Raw genomic sequence first — 25764 nt, 5'->3', positions numbered from 1 at the left:
TGTATATATATTGTGTACACGCTGTATACTCCAGGCTGAACATGATACAATGTACATATATTGTGTATGCGCTGCATACTCCAGGCTGAACATGATACAATGTATATATATTGTATATGCGCTGTATACTCCAGGCTGAACATGATACAATGTATATATATTGTGTACGCGCTGTATACTCCAGGCTGAACATGATACAATGTACATATATTGTGTATGCGCTGTATACTCCAGGCTGAACATGATACAATGTATATATATTGTATATGCGCTGTATACTCCAGGCTGAACATGATACAATGTATATATAATGTGTACACGCTGTATACTCCAGGCTGAACATGATAAAATGTACATATATTGTGTACGTGCTGTATACTTCAGGCTGAGCATGATACAATGTATATATATTGTGTATGCGCTGTATACTCCAGAATGAACATGATACAATGTATATATATTGTGTACGCGCTGTATACTCCAGGCTGAACATGATACAATGTACATATATTGTGTACACGCTGTATACTCCAGGCTGAACATGATACAATGTACCTATATTGTGTACACGCTGTATACTCCAGACTGAACATGATACAATGTATATATATTGTGTGTGCGCTGTATACTCCAGGCTGAACATGATACAATGTACATATATTGTGTATGCGCTGTATACTCCAGGCTGAGCATGATACAATGTATATATATTGTGTACGCACTGTATACTCCAGGCTGAACATGATACAATGTACATATATTGTGTACGCGCTGTATACTCCAGGCTGAACATGATACAATGTATATATATTGTGTACGCGCTGTATACTCCAGGCTGAGCATGATACAATGTATATGTATTATGTACACGCTGTATACTCCAGGCTGAACATGATACAATGTATATATATTGTGTACGCGCTGTATACTCCAGGCTGAGCATGATACAATGTATATATATTGTGTACGCGCTGTATACTCCAGGTTGAGCATGATACAATGTATATATATTGTGTACGCGCTGTATACTCCAGGCTGAACATGATACAATGTATATATATTGTGTACGCGCTGTATACTCCAGGCTGAACATGATACAATATACATATATTGTGTACGCACTGTATACTCCAGGCTGAACATGATACAATGTATATATATTGTGTACGCGCTGTATACTCCAGGCTGAGCATGATACAATGTATATATATTGTGTACGCGCTGTATACTCCAGGCTGAACATCATACAATGTATATATATTGTGTACGCGCTGTATACTCCAGACTGAACATGATACAATGTACATATATTGTGTACGAGCTGTATACTCCAGGCTGAACATGATACAATGTATATATATTGTGTACGCGCTGTATACTCCAGGCTGAGCATGATACAATGTATATATATTGTGTACGCGCTGTATACTCCAGGCTGAACATCATACAATGTATATATATTGTGTACGCGCTGTATACTCCAGACTGAACATGATACAATGTACATATATTGTGTACGCGCTGTATACTCCAGGCTGAGCATGATACAATGTATATATATTGTGTACACGCTGTATACTCCAGGCTGAACATGATACAATGTACATATATTGTGTACGCGCTGTATACTCCAGGCTGAACATGATACAATGTATATATATTGTGTACGCGCTGTATACTCCAGACTGAACATGATACAATGTACATATATTGTGTACGCGCTGTATACTCCAGGCTGAACATGATACAATGTACATATATTGTGTACGAGCTGTATACTCCAGGTTGAGCATGATACAATGTATATATATTGTGTACACGCTGTATACTCCAGGCTGAACATGATACAATGTATATATATTGTCTACGTGCTGTATACTCCAGGCTGAACATGATACAATGTATATATATTGTGTACGCGCTGTATACTCCAGGCTGAGCATGATACAATGTACATATATTGTGTACGTGCTGTATACTCCAGGCTGAACATGATACAATGTATATATATTGTGTACACGCTGTATGCTCCAGGCTGTGCATGATACAATGTATATATATTGTGTACGCGCTGTATACTCCAGGCTGAACATGATACAATGTATATATATTGTGTACGCGCTGTATACTCCAGGCTGAACATGATACAATGTATATATATTGTGTACGTGCTGTATACTCCAGGCTGAACATGATACAATGTATATATATTGTGTACGCTCTGTTTACTCCAGGCTGAACATGATACAATGTACATATATTGTGTACGCGCTGTATACTCCAGGCTGAACATGATACAATGTACATATATTGTGTATGCGCTGTATACTCCAGGCTGAGCATGATACAATGTATATATATTGTGTACGCGCTGTATACTCCAGGCTGAACATGATACAATGTATATATATTGTGTATGCGCTGTATACTCCAGGCTGAGCATGATACAATGTATATATATTGTGTACGCGCTGTATACTCCAGGCTGAAGATGATACAATGTACATATATTGTGTACGCGCTGTATACTCCAGGCTGAACATGATACAATGTATATATATTGTGTACGCGCTGTATACTCCAGGCTGAACATGATACAATGTATATATATTGTGTAAGCGCTGTATACTACAGGCTGAACATGATAGAATGTACATATATTGTGTACGCGCTGTATACTCCAGGCTGAACATGATACAATGTACATATATTGTGTACGCGCTGTATACTCCAGGCTGAGCATGATACAATGTACATATATTGTGTACGCGCTGTATACTCCAGGCTGAGCATGATACAATGTATATATATTGTGTACGCGCTGTATACTCCAGGCTGAACATGATACAATGTATATATATTGTGTACACGCTGTATACTCCAGGCTGAACATGATACAATGTACATATATTGTGTACGCGCTGTATACTCCAGGCTGAACATGATACAATGTATATATATTGTGTACGCGCTGTATACTCCAGGCTGAACATGATACAATGTACATATATTGTGTATGCGCTGTATACTCCAGGCTGAACATGATACAATGTATATATATTGTGTACGCGCTGTATACTCCAGGCTGAACATGATACAATGTACATATATTGTGTATGCGCTGTATACTCCAGGCTGAACATGATACAATGTATATATATTGTGTACGCGCTGTATACTCCAGGCTGAACATGATACAATGTATATATATTGTGTATGCGCTGTATACTCCAGGCTGAACATGATACAATGTACATATATTGTGTACGCGCTGTATACTCCAGGCTGAACATGATACAATGTATATATATTGTGTACGCGCTGTATACTCCAGGCTGAACATGATACAATGTATATATATTGTGTATGCGCTGTATACTCCAGGCTGAACATGATACAATGTACATATATTGTGTACACGCTGTATACTCCAGGCTGAGCATGATACAATGTATATATATTGTGTACGCGCTGTATACTCCAGGCTGAACACGATACAATGTTTATATATTGTGTACACGCTGTATACTCCAGGCTGAGCATGATACAATGTATATATATTGTGTACGCGCTGTATACTCCAGGCTGAACACGATACAATGTTTATATATTGTGTATGCGCTGTATACTCCAGGCTGAACATGATACAATGTACATATATTGTGTACACGCTGTATACTCCAGGCTGAACATGATACAATGTACATATATTGTGTATGTGCTGTATACTCCAGGCTGAACATGATACAATGTATATATATTGTGTATGCGCTGTATACTCCAGGCTGAACATGATACAATGTACATATATTGTGTACACGCTGTATACTCCAGGCTGAGCATGATACAATGTATATATATTGTGTACGCGCTGTATACTCCAGGCTGAACATGATACAATGTTTATATATTGTGTATGCGCTGTATACTCCAGGCTGAACATGATACAATGTACATATATTGTGTATGCGCTGTATACTCCAGGCTGAACATGATACAATGTATATATATTGTGTACACGCTGTATACTCCAGGCTGAGCATGATACAATGTATATATATTGTGTACGCGCTGTATACTCCAGGCTGAAGATGATACAATGTTTATATATTGTGTATGCGCTGTATACTCCAGGCTGAACATGATACAATGTACATATATTGTGTATGCGCTGTATACTCCAGGCTGAACATGATACAATGTACATATATTGTGTACGCGCTGGATACTCCAGGCTGAACATGATACAATGTATATATATTGTGTACGCGCTGTATACTCCAGGCTGACCATGATACAATGTATATATATTGTGTACACGCTGTATACTCCAGGCTGAACATGATACAATGTATATATATTGTGTACACGCTGTATACTCCAGGCTGAACATGATACAATGTACATATATTGTGTATGCGCTGCATACTCCAGGCTGAACATGATACAATGTATATATATTGTATATGCGCTGTATACTCCAGGCTGAACATGATACAATGTATATATATTGTGTACGCGCTGTATACTCCAGGCTGAGCATGATAAAATGTACATATTTTGTGTATGCGCTGTATACTCCAGGCTGAACATGATACAATGTACATATATTGTGTATGCGCTGTATACTCCAGGCTGAACATGATACAATGTATATATATTGTGTACGCGCTGGATACTCCAGGCTGAACATGATACAATGTATATATATTGTGTACGCGCTGGATACTCCAGGCTGAACATGATACAATGTATATATATTGTGTACGCGCTGTATACTCCAGGCTGAACATGATACAATGTACATATATTGTGTATGCGCTGTATACTCCAGGCTGAACATGATACAATGTATATATATTGTATATGCGCTGTATACTCCAGGCTGAACATGATACAATGTATATATAATGTGTACACGCTGTATACTCCAGGCTGAACATGATAAAATGTACATATATTGTGTACGTGCTGTATACTTCAGGCTGAGCATGATACAATGTATATATATTGTGTATGCGCTGTATACTCCAGGCTGAACATGATACAATGTACATATATTGTGTACGCGCTGTATAATCCAGGCTGAACATGATACAATGTACATATATTGTGTACGTGCTGTATACTCCAGGCTGAGCATGATACAATGTATATATATTGTGTACACGCTGTATACTCCAGGCTGAACATGATACAATGTATATATATTGTGTACGCGCTGTATACTCCAGGCTGAACATGATACAATGTACATATATTGTGTATGCGCTGTATACTCCAGAATGAACATGATACAATGTATATATATTGTGTACGCGCTGTATACTCCAGGCTGAACATGATACAATGTACATATATTGTGTACACGCTGTATACTCCAGGCTGAACATGATACAATGTACCTATATTGTGTACACGCTGTATACTCCAGGCTGAGCATGATACAATGTATATATATTGTGTACGCACTGTATACTCCAGGCTGAACATGATACAATGTACATATATTGTGTACGCGCTGTATACTCCAGGCTGAACATGATACAATGTATATATATTGTGTACGCGCTGTATACTCCAGGCTGAGCATGATACAATGTATATGTATTATGTACACGCTGTATACTCCAGGCTGAACATGATACAATGTATATATATTGTGTACGCGCTGTATACTCCAGACTGAACATGATACAATGTATATATATTGTGTACACGCTGTATACTCCAGGCTGAACATGATACAATGTATATATATTGTGTACGCGCTGTATACTCCAGGCTGAGCATGATACAATGTATATATATTGTGTACGCGCTGTATACTCCAGGTTGAGCATGATACAATGTATATATATTGTGTACGCGCTGTATACTCCAGGCTGAACATGATACAATGTATATATATTGTGTACGCGCTGTATACTCCAGGCTGAACATGATACAATATACATATATTGTGTACGCACTGTATACTCCAGGCTGAACATGATACAATGTATATATATTGTGTACGCGCTGTATACTCCAGGCTGAGCATGATACAATGTATATATATTGTGTACGCGCTGTATACTCCAGGCTGAACATCATACAATGTATATATATTGTGTACACGCTGTATACTCCAGGCTGAACATGATACAATGTATATATATTGTGTACGCGCTGTATACTCTAGACTGAACATGATACAATGTACATATATTGTGTACGAGCTGTATACTCCAGGCTGAACATGATACAATGTATATATATTGTGTACGCGCTGTATACTCCAGGCTGAGCATGATACAATGTATATATATTGTGTACGCGCTGTATACTCCAGGCTGAACATCATACAATGTATATATATTGTGTACGCGCTGTATACTCCAGACTGAACATGATACAATGTACATATATTGTGTACGCGCTGTATACTCCAGGCTGAGCATGATACAATGTATATATATTGTGTACACGCTGTATACTCCAGGCTGAACATGATACAATGTACATATATTGTGTACGCGCTGTATACTCCAGGCTGAACATGATACAATGTATATATATTGTGTACGCGCTGTATACTCCAGACTGAACATGATACAATGTACATATATTGTGTATGCGCTGTATACTCCAGGCTGAACATGATACAATGTACATATATTGTGTACGAGCTGTATACTCCAGGTTGAGCATGATACAATGTATATATATTGTGTACACGCTGTATACTCCAGGCTGAACATGATACAATGTACATATATTGTGTACGCGCTGTATACTCAAGGCTGAACATGATACAATGTACATATCTTGTGTACGCGCTGTATACTCCAGGCTGAATATGATACAATGTATATATATTGTGTACGCGCTGTATACTCCAGGTTGAGCATGATACAATGTATATATATTGTGTACGTGCTGTATACTCCAGGCTGAACATGATACAATATACATATATTGTGTACGCGCTGTATACTCCAGGCTGAACATGATACAATGTATATATATTGTGTATGCGCTGTATACTCCAGGCTGAACATGATACAATGTATATATATTGTGTACGCGCTGTATACTCCAGGCTGAACATGATACAATGTATATATATTGTGTATGCGCTGTATACTCCAGGCTGAACATGATACAATGTACATATATTGTGTATGTGCTGTATACTCCAGGCTGAGCATGATACAATGTATATATATTGTGTACGCGCTGTATACTCCAGGCTGAACATGATACAATGTTTATATATTGTGTATGCGCTGTATACTCCAGGCTGAACATGATGCAATGTACATATATTGTGTATGCGCTGTATACTCCAGGCTGAACATGATACAATGTACATATATTGTGTACACGCTGTATACTCCAGGCTGAACATGATACAATGTATATATATTGTGTACGCGCTGGATACTCCAGGCTGAACATGATACAATGTATATATATTGTGTACGCGCTGTATACTCCAGGCTGAACATGATACAATGTATATATATTGTGTACACGCTGTATACTCCAGGCTGAACATGATACAATGTACATATATTGTGTATGCGCTGCATACTCCAGGCTGAACATGATACAATGTATATATATTGTATATGCGCTGTATACTCCAGGCTGAACATGATACAATGTACATATATTGTGTACACGCTGTATACTCCAGGCTGAACATGATACAATGTACATATATTGTGTATGCGCTGTATACTCCAGGCTGAACATGATACAATGTACATATATTGTGTACACGCTGTATACTCCAGGCTGAACATGATACAATGTATATATATTGTGTACGCGCTGGATACTCCAGGCTGAACATGATACAATGTATATATATTGTGTACGCGCTGTATACTCCAGGCTGAACATGATACAATGTATATATATTGTGTACGCTCTGTATACTCCAGGCTGAACATGATACAATGTACATATATTGTGTATGCGCTGTATACTCCAGGCTGAACATGATACAATGTATATATATTGTGTACACGCTGTATACTCCAGGCTGAGCATGATAAAATGTACATATATTGTGTACGTGCTGTATACTTCAGGCTGAGCATGATACAATGTATATATATTGTGTACGCGCTGTATACTCCAGGCTGAACATGATACAATGTATATATATTGTGTATGCGCTGTATACTCCAGGCTGAACATGATACAATGTACATATATTGTGTACGTGCTGTATACTCCAGGCTGAGCATGATACAATGTACATATATTGTGTACGTGCTGTATACTCCAGGCTGAACATGATACAATGTATATATATTGTGTACGCGCTGTATAATCCAGGCTGAACATGATACAATGTATATATATTGTTTATGCGCTGTATAATCCAGGCTGAACATGATACAATGTACATATATTGTGTACGTGCTGTATACTCCAGGCTGAGCATGATACAATGTATATATATTGTGTACACGCTGTATACTCCAGGCTGAACATGATACAATGTACATATATTGTGTACACGCTGTATACTCCAGGCTGAACATGATACAATGTACATATATTCTGTACGCGCTGTATACTCCAGGCTGAACATGATACAATGTACATATATTGTGTACGTGCTGTATACTCCAGGCTGAGCATGATACAATGTATATATATTGTGTACGCGCTGTATACTCCAGACTGAACATGATACAATGTACATATATTGTGTACGCGCTGTATACTCCAGGCTGAACATGATACAATGTACATATATTGTGTACGCGCTGTATACTCCAGGCTGAACATGATACAATGTAGATATATTGTGTATGCGCTGTATACTCCAGGCTGAACATGATACAATATATATATATTGTGTATGCGCTGTATACTCCAGGCTGAACATGATACAATGTACATATATTGTGTACGCGCTGTATACTCCAGGCTGAACATGATACAATGTACATATATTGTGTACGCGCTGTATACTCCAGGCTGAACATGATACAATGTACATATATTGTGTACGCGCTGTATACTCCAGGCTGAGCATGATACAATGTACATATATTGTGTACGCGCTGTATACTCCAGGCTGAACATGATACAATGTACAAATATTGTGTACACGCTGTATACTCCAGGCTGAACATGATACAATGTATATATATTGTGTACGCGCTGTATACTCCAGGCTGAACATGATACAATGTACATATATTGTGTACGCGCTGTATACTCCAGGCTGAACATGATACAATGTATATATATTGTGTACGCGCTGTATACTCCAGGCTGAACATGATACAATGTATATATATTGTGTACACGCTGTATACTCCAGGCTGAACATGATACAATGTACATATATTGTGTACGTGCTGTATACTCCAGGCTGAGCATGATACAATGTATATATATTGTGCACACGCTGTATACTCCAGGCTGAACATGATACAATGTATATATATTGTGTAGGTGCTGTATACTCCAGGCTGAACATGATACAAGGTACATATATTGTTTATGCGCTGTATACTCCAGACTGAACATGATACAATGTACATATATTGTTTATGCGCTGTATACTCCAAGCTGAACATGATACAATGTACATATATTGTGTACACGCTGTATACTCCAGGCTGACCATGATACAATGTATATATATTGTGTACGCGCTGTATACTCCAGGCTGAGCATGATACAATGTACATATATTGTTTATGCGCTGTATACTCCAAGCTGAACATGATACAATGTACATATATTGTGTACACGCTGTATACTCCAGGCTGACCATGATACAATGTACATATATTGTGTACGTGCTGTATACTCCAGGCTGAGCATGATACAATGTACATATATTGTGTACACGCTGTATACTCCAGGCTGACCATGATACAATGTACATATATTGTGTACGCGCTGTATACTCCAGGCTGAGCATGATACAATGTACATATATTGTTTATGCGCTGTATACTCCAAGCTGAACATGATACAATTTACATATATTGTGTACACGCTGTATACTCCAGGCTGACCATGATACAATGTACATATATTGTGTACGTGCTGTATACTCCAGGCTGAACATGATACAATGTATATATATTGTGTACGCGCTGTATACTCCAGGCTGACCATGATACAATGTACATATATTGTGTACGTGCTGTATACTCCAGGCTGAGCATGATACAATGTACATATATTGTGTATGCGCTGTATACTCCAGGCTGACCATGATACAATGTACATATATTGTGTACGTGCTGTATACTCCAGGCTGAGCATGATACAATGTACATATATTGTGTATGCGCTGTATACTCCAGGCTGAACATGATACAATGTACATATATTGTGTACGTGCTGTATACTCCAGGCTGAACATGATACAATGTACATATATTGTGTACGCGCTGTATACTCCAGGCTGAACATGATACAATGTACATATATTGTGTACGCTCTGTATACTCCAGGCTGAACATGATACAATGTACATATATTGTGTACACGCTGTATACTCCAGGCTGAACATGATACAATGTATATATATTGTGTACAAGCTGTATACTCCAGGCTGACCATGATACAATGTATATATATTGTGTACGCTCTGTATACTCCAGGCTGAACATGATACAATGTATATATATTGTGTACGCGCTGTATACTCCAGGCTGAACATGATACAATGTACATATATTGTGTACACGCTGTATACTCCAGGCTGAACATGATACAATGTATATATATTGTGTACAAGCTGTATACTCCAGGCTGACCATGATACAATGTATATATATTGTGTACGCTCTGTATACTCCAGGCTGAACATGATACAATGTATATATATTGTGTACGCGCTGTATACTCCAGGCTGAACATGATACAATGTATATATATTGTGTACGCGCTGTATACTCCAGGCTGAACATGATACAATGTACATATATTGTGTACGCTCTGTATACTCCAGGCTGACCATGATACAATGTACATATATTGTGTACACGCTGTATACTCCAGGCTGAACATGATACAATGTATATATATTGTGTACAAGCTGTATACTCCAGGCTGACCATGATACAATGTATATATATTGTGTACGCTCTGTATACTCCAGGCTGAACATGATACAATGTACATATATTGTGTACGCTCTGTATACTCCAGGCTGACCATGATACAATGTACATATATTGTGTACACGCTGTATACTCCAGGCTGAACATGATACAATGTACATATATTGTGTACGCTCTGTATACTCCAGGCTGACCATGATACAATGTACATATATTGTGTACAAGCTGTATACTCCAGGCTGACCATGATACAATGTATATATATTGTGTACGCGCTGTATACTCCAGGCTGAACATGATACAATGTACATATATTGTGTACGCTCTGTATACTCCAGGCTGACCATGATACAATGTACATATATTGTGTACACGCTGTATACTCCAGGCTGAACATGATACAATGTATATATATTGTGTACAAGCTGTATACTCCAGGCTGAACATGATACAATGTATATATATTGTGTACGCTCTGTATACTCCAGGCTGAACATGATACAATGTACATATATTGTGTACGCTCTGTATACTCCAGGCTGACCATGATACAATGTACATATATTGTGTACACGCTGTATACTCCAGGCTGAACATGATACAATGTATATATATTGTGTACAAGCTGTATACTCCAGGCTGACCATGATACAATGTATATATATTGTGTACGCTCTGTATACTCCAGGCTGAACATGATACAATGTATATATATTGTGTACGCGCTGTATACTCCAGGCTGAACATGATACAATGTATATATATTGTGTACGCGCTGTATACTCCAGGCTGACCATGATACAATGTACATATATTGTGTACGTGCTGTATACTCCAGGCTGAGCATGATACAATGTACATATATTGTGTATGCGCTGTATACTCCAGGCTGAACATGATACAATGTACATATATTGTGTACACGCTGTATACTCCAGGCTGAACATGATACAATGTACATATATTGTGTACGCGCTGTATACTCCAGGCTGACCATGATACAATGTACATATATTGTGTACACGCTGTATACTCCAGGCTGAACATGATACAATGTACATATATTGTGTACGCGCTGTATACTCCAGGCTGAACATGATACAATGTATATATATTGTGTACAAGCTGTATACTCCAGGCTGACCATGATACAATGTATATATATTGTGTACACGCTGTATACTCCAGACTGAACATGATACAATGTACATATATTGTGTACGCGCTGTATACTCCAGGCTGAACATGATACAATGTATATCTATTGTGTACGCGCTGTATACTCCAGGCTGAGCATGATACAATGTACATATATTGTGTATGCGCTGTATACTCCAGGCTGAACATGATACAAGGTATATATATTGTGTACGCGCTGTATACTCCAGGCTGAGCATGATACAATGTATATATATTGTGTATGCGCTGTATACTCCAGGCTGAACATGATACAATGTACATATATTGTGTACACGCTGTATACTCCAGGCTGAACATGATACAATGTACATATATTGTGTACGCGCTGTATACTCCAGGCTGACCATGATACAATGTACATATATTGTGTACACGCTGTATACTCCAGGCTGAACATGATACAATATACATATATTGTGTACACGCTGTATACTCCAGGCTGAACATGATACAATGTACATATATTGTGTACGCGCTGTATACTCCAGGCTGAACATGATACAATGTATATATATTGTGTACAAGCTGTATACTCCAGGCTGACCATGATACAATGTATACATATTGTGTACACGCTGTATACTCCAGACTGAACATGATACAATGTACATATATTGTGTACGCGCTGTATGCTCCAGGCTGAACATGATACAATGTACATATATTGTGTACGCGCTGTATACTCCAGGCTGAACATGATACAATGTACATATATTGTGTACACTCTGTATACTCCAGGCTGAACATGATACAATGTACATATATTGTGTACGCGCTGTATGCTCCAGGCTGAACATGATACAATGTACATATATTGTGTACGCGCTGTATACTCCAGGCTGAACATGATACAATGTACATATATTGTGTACACTCTGTATACTCCAGGCTGAACATGATACAATGCACATATATTGTGTACGCGCTGTATACTCCAGGCTGAACATGATACAATGTACATATATTGTGTACGCGCTGTATACTCCAGGCTGAACATGATACAATGTATATATATTGTGTACGTGCTGTATACTCCAGGCTGAACATGATACAATGTACATATATTGTGTACGTGCTGTATACTCCAGGCTGAACATGATACAATGTATATATATTGTGTACACGCTGTATACTCCAGGCTGAGCATGATACAATGTATATATATTGTGTACACGCTGTATACTCCAGACTGAACATGATACAATGTATATATATTGTGTACACGCTGTATACTCCAGGCTGAGCATGATACAATGTATATATATTGTGTACACGCTGTATACTCCAGGCTGAACATGATACAATGCACATATATTGTGTACGCGCTGTATACTCCAGGCTGAACATGATACAATGTACATATATTGTGTACGCGCTGTATACTCCAGGCTGAACATGATACAATGTATATATATTGTGTACGTGCTGTATACTCCAGGCTGAACATGATACAATGTACATATATTGTGTACGTGCTGTATACTCCAGGCTGAACATGATACAATGTATATATATTGTGTACACGCTGTATACTCCAGGCTGAGCATGATACAATGTATATATATTGTGTACGCGCTGTATACTCCAGGCTGAGCATGATACAATGTACATATATTGTGTACGCGCTGTATACTCCAGGCTGAACATGATACAATGTACATATATTGTGTACGCGCTGTATACTCCAGGCTGAACATGATACAATGTATATATATCATGTACACGCTGTATAGCTGTATACTCCAGGCTGAGCATGATACAATGTATATATATTGTGTATGCGCTGTATACTCCAGGCTGAACATGATACAATGTACATATATTGTGTACGCGCTGTATACTCCAGGCTGAACATGATAAAATGTACATATATTGTGTACGCGCTGTATACTCCAGGCTGAACATGATACAATGTACATATATTGTGTACGCGCTGTTTACTCCAGGCTGAACATGATACAATGTATATATATCATGTACACGCTGTATACTCCAGGCTGAGCATGATACAATGTATATATATTGTGTATGCGCTGTATACTCCAGGCTGAACATGATACAATGTACATATATTGTGTACGCGCTGTATACTCCAGGCTGAACATGATACAGTGTACATATATTGTGTACGCGCTGCATACTCCAGGCTGAACATGATACAATGTACATATATTGTGTATGCGCTGTATACTCCAGGCTGAACATGATACAATGTATATATATTGTGTACGCGCTGTATACTCCAGGCTGAACATGATACAATGTATGTATATTGTGTACGCGCTGTATCCTCCAGGCTGAACATGATACAATGTATATATATTGTGTACGCGCTGTATACTCCAGGCTGAACATGATACAATGTACATATATTGTGTACGCGCTGTATACTCCAGGCCGAACATGATACAATGTATATATATTGTGTACGCGCTGTATCCTCCAGGCTGAACATGATACAATGTACATATATTGTGTACGCGCTGTATACTCCAGGCTGAGCATGATACAATGTATATATATTGTGTACGCGCTGTATCCTCCAGGCTGAACATGATACAATGTATATATATTGTGTACGCGCTGTATCCTCCAGGCTGAACATGATACAATGTACATATATTGTGTACGCGCTGTATACTTCAGGCTGAACATGATACAATGTACATATATTGTGTACGCGCTGTATACTCCAGGCCGAACATGATACAATGTATATATATTGTGTACGCGCTGTATACTCCAGGCCGAACATGATACAATGTATATATATTGTGTACGCACTGTATTCTCCAGGCTGAACATGATACAATGTATATATATTGTGTACGCGCTGTATACTCCAGGCCGAACATGATGCAATGTATATATATTGTGTACGCTCTGTATTCTCCAGGCTGAACATGATACAATGTATATATATTGTGTACGCGCTGTATACTCCAGGCTGAACATGATACAATGTATATATATTGTGTACACGCTGTATACTCCAGGCTGACCATGATACAATGTATATATATTGTGTATTCGCTGTATACTCCAGTCTGAACATGATACAATGTACATATATTGTGTATGCGCTGTATACTCCAGGCTGAACATGATATAATGTACATATATTGTGTACGAGCTGTATACTCCAGGCTGAACATGATACAATGTATATATATTGTGTACGAGCTGTATACTCCAGGCTGAACATGATACAATGTACATATATTGTGTACACGCTGTATACTCCAGGCTGAACATGATACAATGTATATATATTGTGTACGCGCTGTATACTCCAGGCTGAGCATGATACAATGTACATATATTGTGTACACGCTGTATACTCCAGACTGAGCATGATACAATGTACATATATTGTGTACGAGCTGTATACTCCAGGCTGACCATGATACAATGTATATATATTGTGTACACGCTGTATACTCCAGGCTGAACATGATACAATGTATATATATTGTGTACACGCTGTATACTCCAGGCTGAGCATGATACAATGTACATATATTGTGTACGCGCTGTATACTCCAGTCTGAACTTGATACAATGTACATATATTGTGTATGCGCTGTATACTCCAGGCTGAACATGATACAATGTACATATATTGTGTACGAGCTGTATACTCCAGGCTGAGCATGATACAATGTATATATATTGTGTACACACTGTATACTCCAGGCTGAACATGATACAATGTACATATATTGTGTACGAGCTGTATACTCCAGGCTGAACATAATACAATGTACATATATTGTGTACGTGCTGTATACTCCAGTCTGAACATGATACAATGTATATATATTGTGTACACGCTGTATACTCCAGACTGAACAGGATACAATGTACATATATTGTGCATGCGCTGTATACTCCAGGCTGGACATGATACAATGTACATATATTGTGTACGCGCTGTATACTCCAGACTGAACAGGATACAATGTACATATATTGTGTACGCGCTGTATACTCCAGGCTGAACATGATACAATGTATATATATCGTGTACGCGCTGTATACTCCAGGCTGAACATGATACAATGTACATATATTGTGTACACGCTGTATACTCCAGGCTGAACATGATACAATGTACATATATCGTGTACGCGCTGTATACTCCAGGCTGAACATGATACAATGTACATATATTGTGTACACGCTGTATACTCCAGGCTGAACATGATACAATGTACATATATCGTGTACGCGCTGTATACTCCAGGCTGAACATGATACAATGTATATATATTGTGTACACGCTGTATACTGCAGGCTGAACATGATACAATGTACATATATCGTGTACGCGCTGTATACTCCAGGCTGAACATGATACAATGTATATATATTGTGTACACGCTGTATACTCCAGGCTGAACATGATACAATGTACATATATTGTGTATGCGCTGTATACTCCAGGCTGACCATGATACAATGTACATATATTGTGTACACGCTGTATACTCCAGGCTGAACATGATACAATGTATACATATTGTGTACACGCTGTATACTCCAGGCTGAACATGATACAATGTACATATATTGTGTACACGCTGTATACTCCAGGCTGAACATGATACAATGTACATATATCGTGTATGCGCTGTATACTCCAGGCTGAACATGATACAATGTATATATATTGTGTACGCGCTATATACTCCAGGCTGAACATGATACAATCTACATATATCGTGTACGCGCTGTATACTCCAGGCTGAACATGATACAATGTATATATATTGTGTACACGCTGTATACTCCAGGCTGAACATGATACAATGTACATATATTGTGTACACGCTGTATACTCCAGGCTGAACATGATACAATGTATATATATTGTGTACGCGCTGTATACTCCAGGCTGACCTTGATACAATGTACATATATTGTGTACGAGCTGTATACTCCAGGCTGAGCATGATACAATGTATATATATTGTGTACGCTCTGTATACTCCAGGCTGAACATGATACAATGTACATATATTTTGTACGCGCTGTATACTCCAGGCTGACCATGATACAATGTACATATATTGTGTACACGCTGTATACTCCAGGCTGAACGTGATACAATGTACATATATTGTGTACGCGCTGTATACTCCAGGCTGAACATGATACAATGTACATATATTGTGTACGTGCTGTATACTCCAGGCTGAGCATGATACAATGTATATATATTGTGTACGCTCTGTATACTCCAGGCTGAACATGATACAATGTACATATATTTTGTACGCGCCGTATACTCCAGGCTGACCATGATACAATGTACATATATTGTGTACACGCTGTATACTCCAGGCTGAACGTGATACAATGTACATATATTGTGTACGCGCTGTATACTCCAGGCTGACCATGATACAATGTACATATATTGTGTACACGCTGTATACTCCAGGCTGAACATGATACAATGTATATATATTGTGTACGCGCTGTATACTCCAGGCTGAACATGATACAATGTACATATATTGTGTACGCGCTGTATACTCCAGGCTGAACATGATACAATGTACATATATTGTGTACGCGCTGTATACTCCAGGCTGAACATGATACAATGAACATATATTGTGGACGCGCTGTATACTCCAGGCTGAGCATGATACAATGTACATATATTGTGTACGCGCTGTATACTCCAGGCTGAACATGATACAATGTATATATATTGTGTACACGCTGTATACTCCAGGCTGAACATGATACAATGTATATATATTGTGTACACGCTGTATACTCCAGGCTGACCATGATACAATGTATATATATTGTATACACGCTGTATACTCCAGACTGAGCATGATACAATGTACATATATTGTGTACGAGCTGTATACTCCAGGCTGACCATGATACAATGTATATATATTGTGTATGCGCTGTATACTCCAGTCTGACCATGATACAATGTATATATATTGTGTACGCGCTATATACTCCAGGCTGAACATGATACAATGTATATATATTGTGTACACGCTGTATACTCCAGGCTGACCATGATACAATGTATATATATTGTATACACGCTGTATACTCCAGACTGAGCATGATACAATGTACATATATTGTGTACGAGCTGTATACTCCAGGCTGACCATGATACAATGTATATATATTGTGTATGCGCTGTATACTCCAGTCTGACCATGATACAATGTATATATATTGTGTACGCGCTATATACTCCAGGCTGAACATGATACAATGTACATATATCGTGTACGCGCTGTATACTCCAGGCTGAACATGATACAATGTATATATATTGTGTACACGCTGTATACTCCAGGCTGAACATGATACAATGTACATATATTGTGTACACGCTGTATACTCCAGGCTGAACATGATACAATGTATATATATTGTGTACGCGCTGTATACTCCAGGCTGACCTTGATACAATGTACATATATTGTGTACGAGCTGTATACTCCAGGCTGAGCATGATACAATGTATATATATTGTGTACGCTCTGTATACTCCAGGCTGAACATGATACAATGTACATATATTTTGTACGCGCTGTATACTCCAGGCTGACCATGATACAATGTACATATATTGTGTACACGCTGTATACTCCAGGCTGAACGTGATACAATGTACATATATTGTGTACGCGCTGTATACTCCAGGCTGACCATGATACAATGTACATATATTGTGTACACGCTGTATACTCCAGGCTGAACATGATACAATGTACATATATTGTGTACGCGCTGTATACTCCAGGCTGAGCATGATACAATGTACATATATTGTGTACGTGCTGTATACTCCAGGCTGAGCATGATACAATGTATATATATTGTGTACGCTCTGTATACTCCAGGCTGAACATGATACAATGTACATATATTTTGTACGCGCTGTATACTCCAGGCTGACCATGATACAATGTACATATATTGTGTACACGCTGTATACTCCAGGCTGAACGTGATACAATGTACATATATTGTGTACGCGCTGTATACTCCAGGCTGACCATGATACAATGTACATATATTGTGTACACGCTGTATACTCCAGGCTGAACATGATACAATGTACATATATTGTGTACGCGCTGTATACTCCAGGCTGAACATGATACAATGAACATATATTGTGGACGCGCTGTATACTCCAGGCTGAGCATGATACAATGTACATGTATTGTGTACGCGCTGTATACTCCAGGCTGAACATGATACAATGTATATATATTGTGTACGCGCTGTATACTCCAGGCTGAACATGATACAATGTATATATATTGTGTACACGCTGTATACTCCAGGCTGAACATGATACAATGTACATATATTGTGTACACGCTGTATACTCCAGGCTGACCATGATACAATGTATATATATTGTATACACGCTGTATACTCCAGACTGAGCATGATACAATGTACATATATTGTGTACGAGCTGTATACTCCAGGCTGACCATGATACAATGTATATATATTGTGTATGCGCTGTATACTCCAGTCTGACCATGATACAATGTATATATATTGTGTATGCGCTGTATACTCCAGTCTGAACATGATACAATGTATATATACTGTGTACACGCTGTATACTCCAGGCTGAGCATGATACAATATACATATATTGTGTACGAGCTGTATACTCCAGGCTGAGCATGATACAATGTATATATATTGTGTACACGCTGTATACTCCAGGCTGAACATGATACAATGTACATATATTGTGTACGAGCTGTATACTCCAGGCTGAACATGATACAATGTACATATATTGTGTACGCGCTGTATACTCCAGGCTGGACATGATACAATGTACATATATTATGTACACGCTGTATACTCCAGGCTGAACATGATACAAGGTACATATATTGTGTACGTGCTGTATACTCCAGGCTGAACATGATACAATGCACATATATTGTGTATGCGCTGTATACTCCAGGCTGAGCATGATACAATGTACATATATTGTGTACACGCTGTATACTCCAGGCTGAACATGATACAATGTACATATATTGTGTATGCGCTGTATACTCCAGGCTGGACATGATACAATGTATATATATTGTGTACGCGCTGTATACTCCAGGCTGAACATGATACAATGTATATATATTGTGTACACGCTGTATACTCCAGGCTGAACATGATACAATGTATATATATTGTGTACACGCTGTATACTCCAGGCTGACCATGATACAATGTATATATATTGTATACACGCTGTATACTCCAGACTGAGCATGATACAATGTACATATATTGTGTACGAGCTGTATACTCCAGGCTGAACATGATACAATGTATATATATTGTGTATGCGCTGTATACTCCAGTCTGAACATGATACAATGTACATATATTGTGTATACGCTGTATACTCCAGGCTGAACATGATACAATGTACATATATTGTGTACGAGCTGTATACTCCAGGCTGAGCATGATACAATGTATATATATTGTGTACAAGCTGTATACTCCAGGCTGAACATGATACAATGTACATATATTGTGTACGAGCTGTATACTCCAGGTTGAACATGATACAATGTACATATATTGTGTACGTGCTGTATACTCCAGGCTGAACATGATACAATGTATATATATTGTGTACACGCTGTATACTCCAGGCTGAGCATGATACAATGTATATATATTGTGTATGCGCTGTATACTCCAGGCTGAACATGATACAATGTATATATATTGTGTATGCGCTGTATACTCCAGGCTGAGCATGATACAATGTACATATATTGTGTATGCGCTGTATACTCCAGGCTGGACATGATACAATGTACATATATTGTGTACACGCTGTATACACCAGGCTGAACATGATGCAATGTACATATATCGTGTACGCGCTGTATACTCCAAGCTGAACATGATACAATGTATATATATTGTGTACACGCTGTATACTCCAGGCTGAACATGATACAATATACATATATTGTGTACACGCTGTATACTCCAGGCTGAACATGATACAATGTACATATATTGTGTACGCGCTGTATACTCCAGGCTGAACATGATACAATGTACATATATTGTGTACACGCTGTATACTCCAGGCTGACCATGATACAATGTACATATATTGTGTACACGCTGTATACTCCAGGCTGAACATGATACAATGTATATATATTGTGTACGCGCTGTATACTCCAGGCTGACCATGATACAATGTACATATATTGTGTACACGCTGTATACTCCAGGCTGAACATGATACAATGTACATATATTGTGTACGCGCTGTATACTCCAGGCTGAACATGATACAATGTACATATATTGTGTACGCGCTGTATACTCCAGGCTGACCATGATACAATGTACATGTATTGTGTACGCGCTGTATACTCCAGGCTGAACATGATACAATGTATATATATCGTGTACGCGCTGTATACTCCAGGCTGAACATGATACAATGTATATATATTGTGTACACGCTGTATACTCCAGGCTGAACATGATACAATGTACATATATTGTGTACACGCTGTATACTCCAGGCTGAACATGATACAATGTACATATATTGTGTACGCGCTGTATACTCCAGGCTGACCATGATACAATGTACATATATTGTGTACACGCTATATACTCCAGGCTGAACATGATACAATGTACATATATTGTGTACACGCTGTATAATCCAGGCTGAACATGATACAATGTACATATATTGTGTACGCGCTGTATACTCCAGGCTGAACATGATACAATGTATATATATCGTGTACGCACTGTATACTCCAGGCTGATCATGATACAATGTATATATGTTGTGTACACGCTGTATACTCCAGGCTGACCATGATACAATGTATATATATTGTGTACACGCTGTATACTCCAGACTGAACATGATACAATGTACATATATTGTGTACGCACTGTATACTCCAGGCTGAACATGATACAATGTACATATATTGTGTACGCGCTGTATACTCCAGGCTGAACATGATACAATGTACATATATTGTGTACACGCTGTATACTCCAGGCTGAACATGATACAATGCACATATATTGTGTACGCGCTGTATACTCCAGACTGAACATGATACAATGTACATATATTGTGTACGTGCTGTATACTCCAGGCTGAACATGATACAATGTACATATATTGTGTACGTGCTGTATACTCCAGGCTGAACATGATACAATGTATATATATTGTGTACACGCTGTATACTCCAGGCTGAGCATGATACAATGTATATATATTGTGTACGCGCTGTATACTCCAGGTTGAACATGATATAATGTATATATATCGTGTACACGCTGTATACTCCAGGCTGAACATGATACAATGTACATATATTGTGGACACGCTGTATACTCCAGGCTGAACATGATACAATGTACATATATTGTGTACACGCTGTATACTCCAGGCTGAACATGATACAATGCACATATATTGTGTACGCGCTGTATACGCCAGGCTGAACATGATACAATGTACATATATTGTGTACGTGATGTATACTCCAGGCTGAACATGATACAATGTATATATATTGTGTACACGCTGTATACTCCAGGCTGAGCATGATACAATGTATATATATTGTGTACGCGCTGTATACTCCAGGCTGAACATGATACAATGTACATATATTGTGTACGCGCTGTATACTCCAGGCTGAACATGATACAATGTACATATATTGTGTACGCGCTGTATACTCCAGGCTGAACATGATACAATGTATATATATCGTGTACACGCTGTATACTCCAGGCTGAGCATGATACAATGTATATATATTGTGTATGCGCTGTATACTCCAGGCTGAACATGATACAATGTACATATATCGTGTACACGCTGTATACTCCAGGCTGAACATGATACAATGTATATATATTGTGTACACGCTGTTTACTCCAGGCTGAACATGATACAATGTACATATTTTGTGTACGCGCTGTATACTCTAGGCTGAACATCATACAATGTATATATATCGTGTACACGCTGTATACTCCAGGCTGAGCATGATACAATGTACATATATTGTGTACGCGCTGTATACTCCAGGCTGAACATGATACAATGTATATATATTGTGCACGCGCTGTATACTCCAGACTGAACATGATACAATGTATATATATCGTGTACACCCTGTATACTCCAGGCTGAACATGATACAATGTATATATATTGTGTACGCACTGTATTCTCCAGGCTGAACATGATACAATGTATATATATTGTGTACGCGCTGTATACTCCAGGCTGAACATGATACAATGTACAAATATTGTGTACGTGCTGTATACTCCAGGCTGAACATGATACAATGTACATATATTGTGTACGTGCTGTATACTCCAGGATGAACAGGATACAATGTATATATATTGTGTACACGCTGTATACTCAAGGCTGAGCATGATACAATGTATATATATTGTGTACGCGCTGTATACTCCAGGCTGAACATGATACAATGTACATATATTGTGTACACGCTGTATACTCCAGGCTGAACATGATACAATGTACATATATTGTGTACACGCTGTATACTCCAGGCTGAACATGATACAATGCACATATATTGTGTACGCGCTGTATACTCCAGGCTGAACATGATGCAATGTACATATATTGTGTACATGATGTATACTCCAGGCTGAACATGATACAATGTACATATATTGTGTACGTGCTGTATACTCCAGGCTGAACATGATACAATGTATATATATTGTGTACACGCTGTATACTCCAGGCTGAGCATGATACAATGTATATATATTGTGTACGCGCTGTATACTCCAGGCTGAACATGATACAATGTACATATATTGTGTACGCCCTGTATACTCCAGGCTGAACATGATACAATGTATATATATTGTGTACGCGCTGTATACTCCAGGCTGAACATGATACAATGTATATATATCGTGTACACGCTGTATACTCCAGGCTGAGCATGATACAATGTATATATATTGTGTACGTGCTATATACTCCAGGCTGAACATAATACAATGTACATATATTGTGTACACGCTGTATACTCCAGGCTGAACATGATACAATGTATATATATTGTGTACGCGCTGTATACTCCAGGCTGAACATGATACAATGTACATATATTGTGTACACGCTGTATACTCCAGGCTGAACATGATACAATGCACATATATTGTGTACGCGCTGTATACTCCAGGCTGAACATGATACAATGTACATATATTGTGTACGTGATGTATACTCCAGGCTGAACATGATACAATGTACATATATTGTGTACGTGCTGTATACTCCAGGCTGAACATGATACAATGTATATATATTGTGTACACGCTGTATACTCCAGGCTGAGCATGATACAATGTATATATATTGTGTACGCGCTGTATACTCCAGGCTGAACATGATACAATGTACATATATTGTGTACGCGCTGTATACTCCAGGCTGAACATGATACAATGCATATATATTGTGTACGTGCTGTATACTCCAGGCTGAACATGATACAATGTATATATATTGTGTACGTGCTATATACTCCAGGCTGAACATAATACAATGTACATATATTGTGTACACGCTGTATACTCCAGGCTGAACATGATACAATGTACATATATTGTGTATGCGCTGTATACTCCAGGCTGAACATGATACAATGTATATATATTGTGGACACGCTGTATACTCCAGGCTGAACATAACACAATGTACATATATTGTGTACGCGCTGTATACTCCAGGCTGAACATGATACAATGTACATATATTGTGTATGCGCTGTATACTCCAGGCTGAACATGATACAATGTATATATATTGTGGACACGCTGTATACTCCAGGCTGAACATGATACAATGTACATATATTGTGTACACGCTGTATACTCCAGGCTGAACATGATACAATGTACATATATTGTGGACACGCTGTATACTCCAGGCTGAACATGATACAATGTACATATATTGTGTATGCGCTGTATACTCCAGGCTGAACATAATACAATGTACATATATTGTGTACGCGCTGTATACTCCAGGCTGAACATGATACAATGTATATATATTGTGTACGCGCTGTATACTCCAGGCTGAACATGATACAATGTATATATATTGTGTACGTGCTATATACTCCAGGCTGAACATAATACAATGTACATATATTGTGTACACGCTGTATACTCCAGGCTGAACATGATACAAAGTACATATATTGTGTATGCGCTGTATACTCCAGGCTGAACATGATACAATGTATATATATTGTGTACACGCTGTATACTCCAGGCTGAACATGATACAATGTATATATATTGTGTGTGCGCTGTATACTCCAGGCTGAGCATGATACAATGTATA

The sequence above is a fragment of the Phyllobates terribilis genome, unplaced genomic scaffold (genome assembly GCF_046119375.1).
Source record: "Phyllobates terribilis strain yellow unplaced genomic scaffold, ASM4611937v1 Scaffold_13__5_contigs__length_258822181, whole genome shotgun sequence".
NCBI lineage: Eukaryota > Metazoa > Chordata > Amphibia > Anura > Dendrobatidae > Phyllobates > Phyllobates terribilis.
Note: the sequence above shows the minus strand (reverse complement) of the source record.